This window comes from Panthera tigris, chromosome B2, assembly GCF_018350195.1.
Source record: "Panthera tigris isolate Pti1 chromosome B2, P.tigris_Pti1_mat1.1, whole genome shotgun sequence".
In the NCBI taxonomy this organism is placed as follows: domain Eukaryota; kingdom Metazoa; phylum Chordata; class Mammalia; order Carnivora; family Felidae; genus Panthera; species Panthera tigris.
Window position 1 is genome coordinate 73,269,476 of NC_056664.1, and position 6,000 is coordinate 73,275,475.

At 37.5% G+C, this 6,000-nt stretch overlaps 1 long non-coding RNA gene across 3 annotated transcripts in view; it reads left to right on the plus strand.

The window, feature by feature from the left end:
- LOC102962755 overlaps positions 1 to 939 on the plus strand; it is a 260,546-nt gene extending 259,607 nt beyond the window's left edge. For all 3 annotated transcript variants that reach the window (XR_006217730.1, XR_446076.2, XR_006217728.1), the window contains one exon: positions 883 to 939. This is a non-coding gene — a long non-coding RNA (uncharacterized LOC102962755). The remainder of the gene's footprint in view (positions 1 to 882) is intronic.
- Positions 940 to 6,000: the final 5,061 nt, after the last annotated feature.

The following is a 6,000-nucleotide window of genomic DNA, read 5'->3' on the forward strand; positions in this document are numbered from 1 at the left end:
ACCTGAATTGCCAACACTTAGCACAATGGCACATATCAGCCATTTAGTATTTGTTGGACTGAATTGAAGCACAACCTGTTCTGGGTTCCCTGGCTCCAGTGCCAACCATTTGTTTGAAGAGTATCTGAGGACTACCACTTCCCACCTGCCCTGTGTGCTGTTTCTTGCTTGGCCAGCTGCAGGTCTGCTGCCAGTCAGGTTCTCATCTAGTATGGAAGGCCTAATGTCAGGTTTTAATCATCTGACTCACACATCCAACTTTAGGTAACAGGCAGTCCTGGCCAATAATTTCCAAAATATGACAAGAACAATCTACTCCTGGGTCCAGTGCCTCTTACAGTTACCTTCCCATTAACAAAGCACCTATTTTGAACTTGTTTTCCGAAGTCAAGTAAAATTTTATGTGATACTCCTTAAATAGCTAAGGCACAGGTATTTTCCTGTATTATATAAGGGATTTACTTCCTCTAGTATGGTATATCAGTCTCACAAGCAATGCATATGACAGTGTGTATAACTTATATTTTGGTATTGACCCACATTCTGTTGTCTTCTAAAATTATCTACTGAAAATGTACTAGACTGTTCCAGGACATTCTGAAATTTTATCAAGTACACAAAAATCTTTCTTGGCAAGGAAAACTGTAGTCAACTTTGAGAAAAGGATATTTAGAGAAACTATTAAGTTACTGATTCTTGTGTCAGGTAAAAATTTAAGCAAGAAAACATGTGATAACAGTAGCTGCCCATCTACACAATGGAGTATGTATCAAAATGCTTATATTATTTCACAATGTAAGAAATTTAAGATATAATTATTATCACATGTTTAATATGCATAGGACTTTAGTTTGAACTCATGCTTTCATCTTCTCTGTCCAGAAGAATCTTCAGTTTGAAAAGTTCAGAAGAAATGATAAGAGAGAACCAAAACCAAGATAAGTATACAGAGTATAACAGTATAATTGTAAAAGAACTTAAGTTTCATAGTCTGGAAAAAATACATATGGATATTTCAGGGGGAGGGAGACTGGGGGATGTAAACAAATTCTCAGAATTGAATCTTTGAGGAATCAGAGGAATCAGAAGATGAACCACTGTGATTCTTATTTCCAAAGAGGAGAGACAGATTTTACAAAACACAAACCAAAGATTTGATATATGTTTTAGAAAAAATTCTTGACTGAACTATTAAAAGCTGGGCTTGTAATACATGAAAACAAAGTGGGGATAATGAAGAATAAGTAATCCCAGATTAAACTAATTGTTGGTAGAGTTACTAAATTGGCAAGAAGGAATGATATAAACATGGCATGTCATGATTGCAGCAAGATGTTAGACAATGTCTTTTATAATATTTTTCTTGCACTTCAAGACAAATTATAAATTGGATTAAAGGAGTTAGTTGAGTTTAAAATGGGCTGAACAACTGCAGTAAGAAAACAAGTCAGTGTTGACCTAAAGGTAGTTCCAAGAAGGTCTTCTGTATCTCATTCAATGATTTACTAGTGGTTTGAGTAAAAATTCTCAGCAACTCTGAAAATACTTAAGTTGGGACAGATAACAATTACCAACATGATAGAAACAGGACATAAAAGAGCTCAATCGGAGCCAAAGCATTAGAGACTGTTAAAAACTGAGAACAAACTGAGGGTTGATAGGGGGTGGGAGGGAGGGCAGGGTGGGAGGGAGGGCAGGGTGGGTGATGGGTATTGAGGAGGGCACCTTTTGGGATGAGCACTGGGTGTTGTATGGAAACCAATTTGACAGTAAATTTCATATATTAAAAAATAAATAAATAAATAAATAAATAAATAAATAAATAAATAAATAAAAAAGAGCTCAATCGCTGAGAACAAACTGAGGGTTGATGGGGGGTGGGGGAGAGGGGAAAGTGGGTGATGGGCATTGAGGAGGGCACCTGTTGGGATGAGCACTGGGTATTGTATGGAAACCAATTTGACAATAAATTTCATTAAAAAAAAAAAAAAGCTCAATCGGCTTACGTAATGAGCCAAATCAAACAAAAATGAAACTTAGAAGAAAGAAAGAAAGAGCTTTTCACATGGATTAGAAGGGCCAGAACATTGTTATGAGAGAAGGGGACAAGAGAGACAGAGTAGGGAATAAAAAGCAGAGAGCTTTGGTGAAAGGACATGTATTAGGCTTCCTAGGACCTTCATAACAAAGTACCAAAAACTGGGTAACTTGAAACAACAGAAATGTGTTGTCTCACAGTCCTGGAAGCCAGAAGTCCAAAATTAAGGTGTCAGCAGGGCCAAGCTCTCACTGATGACTCTGAGGAAGAAGTCTTCCTTGCCTCTTCTAGCTTCTGGTGTTTGCCAAAAATCCTTGGCATTCCTTGGCTTGCAGACATATCACTCCAGTCACATGACCATCTTCTCCTTGGTTCTTCACGTCATCTTCCCTCTGTGCGTGTCTGTTTCCGTGTCCTAATTTCCCCTTTTCATAAGGACACCAGTCGCATTGGATTAGGGCCCACCGTAATGACCTCATTTTATTTAATTACCTCTGTAAAACCCCAATTCCAAACAAGGTCACATTCTGAGATACTGGGAGTTGGGACTTCAACATACCTTTTGTAGGGGGACACAATTCAGCCCATAACAAGCCACTCAGTGTGAATGAACAGTAATGTGCCCAGCACGAAAGCACAACTGCAAAGATCAGGATGAAAGAGAGAGCTCTGCCTCCCTGGTCAGGGCTCACCTGCAGAACTGCAGTCGGTTCTGGGCCTTTAACAGATGGTCAGGATGATGAGAGAACTTAAAACCAAATTACTGGACCATAGTTTGGAGGAAATGGGAATGTCTAGCCTGAGGAAGAACAGGCACAGGGGGAAATGAAAGCTGCTTTCAAATACATGATCAGCTGGCTGAAAGTAGAACTGGAGTTGTTTTTTATGGCTCTGAAGTCAGAATTATATTACTGAGAGGGATTGATTCAACTGAATGAAAAGAAGATTCTAAAAGGTAGTATGTCCAGAGGCAGTTAGGATTTCATAGAAATACTGAATTCCCTATCTTTGGGTGTCTTCAAGCAAAGGCTTAACATGGAAGGAGGGTGGTTTAAAAGGAATGATGGCACTGGAAATTAGCTTGGATCACGAGTCTTCTAACTTTGATATGCAAGAATTCTACGAAAGAAGTTATTCTTTTAACTAAAGAATATTAATACTCAAGTTGCCCATAATATCCTAAAAGGAAATAGAATGTGCTAACCAAAATTTAGGATTATCTTCTATTAAATAAAATGTGGAGGAAAGAAAAATGAGAGGGATAACCTATTTTATCTGTACAAATAAAAAATAGTTGATCTAAGTAAACAAAATAGGCTCAAGAAGAATATAGAAAAAGTTGGGGTTCCTGGGTGGCTCAGTTGGTTGGGCAACTGACTTCGGCTCAGGTCATGATCTCAGTTTGTGAGTTAGAGCCCTGCATCGGTCTTTGTGCTGACAGCTCGAAGCCTGGAGCCTGCTTCAGATTCTGTGTCTCCCCCTCTCTCTACCCCTCGCCTGCTCACGCTGTATGTCTTCTCTCAATAATGAATAAACGTTAAAAAATTAAAAAAAAAAAAAAGAATGTAGAAAAAGCACAAAATCAAATAAGCAAAAGCAGAACCTTACCCAAGTCACAGGAATTTTAAAATAAAAGTAGTATTTCAATTTTTATGGAAGTAATATGAAAGATGAAATCTAAAATAGGAAATAGAAAATTCAATAAGGACCAACAATTTTCTTCTCCCAATACCCAGGAGCATAGACAAAACAGGAAGAATAGATACTATCTGGTGAAGTGAATTGGTTTATGTGAAGAGGTTTGGAAGGAGGAAGAGATCAGTGAAGATGAGCTAATAGAAGGACATCACGTGGGCAGTGGAAAGGGCACCAGGTTTGAAAATAAGTCTGAAGACCAGCTGGTCTTGGCTCAGCCACCAACCAGCTGCACAAAGTCACACAAAACAGTTCTCTGCTTCTCAGTTTGTTCTGTTATTAAAAAACAAGCAAAAAAAGAATCAGATGATGTTTTAACAATTCCATCCAGCTGTAAAATTGTGACTCTGATAAATATACACAGGTAGGGAGTGAGGAAATATTTTAACACAATAAAAGCATAGGAACATACAACTTGAAGAGACCATTAAGTAAGAAACAGCCAATGTAACTGCATAAAGGATTGTAATTAAAAGCAATGGATTGAAACAATAATAATAGATACTGTAAATGGGGATGTGCTAATAAGCCAAATGTCTACATACAAAGACTGTTTGAGTTTTAAGAAAAATAAAAGGGAAATCATTAAGTTAAGTAATTATCACATTAATTATTACACATGAAGTGTTAGCTTTGTATTACCAATGAACTGAGTACCTTATATATAATTAACAAATATTTCTGTAAACTTACTCATTCCCAGTACTTTGTTTTGTATGATCCAAGATATAATATACCCATAAACTGGAGGCTAGGTGTTCAGCTTCCAAGTCTAATAATGTCAATTCTAGGCAACATAATTTAGAATTAAGTTCTCAGGTACTTTTTATGCAGTGGCGTTTTCATAAAAATTCTCCACCACATTTAGCAAAATTTAATGATTACTATAAACCTTGCAGATGATTTTTAAATCTGAAGAAAGACGTAAATTAACTAACGTTTTTTTGTAACACAGGATAATACATGCAATAAAACAAGAAGACTCAACATACAAAGAAGGTTTAAATTGGCAGTGATGCCTTCGGATTTTGAAGGATAAGTAGGAGTTTTGTCAAAGCCAAAATGGAGAAGCATTCCAAACAATGTTTAAAGGCATGGAAGCAAGAAACAAAATGAAAGATTTGGGAAATTGTAATTGGTTACGTATTTCTGAAACAAAGTGCTAGGAGTAGACAATAGCAAGAGGTGAAACAGAACGAGAAAATTAGGTCACAAAGGCCTTCCTGGGTCACTCTAGTAGCAAATGCCTTTCTTAAGGGCAACAAAAGGCCACTGAAAGGTTTTGAGCATATAGTGATAGATGCAATTGGTATTACAAGAAGATGATTCTGGCTGCAGAGTGGAGAGGGAGATATGAGGTGAAGAAGAAGTGAGAGAGGCAGGGAAAGGAACTAACTTAAAGCCATAGCAAGGAGTTGGGGAAAAGAGGTTTTCGAAGTGAAATTGGTGGGATTTGGGAAACCAATGAGACATTTCAGAACTGTTACAGAGCTAGTCACAGAGAGGGACCACAGAAGGAAAACCAGGTTTGGGGGTGGGAGGTCCAGTTTGGACCATATCAAGTTTGAGATGCTCAGAAGACAAGTACATGCTCCTCTCTATCACCTTTTTCTTTTCTAACCCCTGCACATTGACAAAGTCTGTTTTTAGAGAATATGGAAACCTAATTATCTGATTTATTTTATTAATGAAATCTCTTTAAGAAAATAAAAGAGAACTATGTTGGGGCACCTGGGTGGCTCAGTTAAGTGTCCAACTTCAGTTCAGGTCATGGTCTCATGGTTTGTGAGTTTGAGCCCTGTATCAAGATCTCTGCTGTCAGTACAGAGCCTGCTTCAGATCCTCTGTCCCTGTGTCTCTCTGCCCCCCTCTCAAAAATAAAATAAACATTAAAAAAATCCTTAAAGAAAAGAGAGAATTATGTTTTCCCCCAGAGTAAAATGAAGTGCCACATAATGTTCTAAGGAATGACAGTGTCTAAAAAATCTGTCCTAATGCTATCAAAGACCAGCTAATCAAATGCTCTGTCAATAAAAAGTAATTGTACATGCCATATCTAGATCATGAAAATTTAAAGAATAGGAATGCAAAAGATATGCTTAAGAGCAAAACTAAACAGAACCTCATCTTCCAGGTTTCAAAGACTCTTCAAGTAAATGTGCTCTTCTGCACCTTACTTAAAACTGTGCTTAATGTGTGGAAATGTTTTTTGCCTTTGCTGGAGAGCCAAGTCAACTATCCCGCTCTATGTAATGGTCTGCACTTGG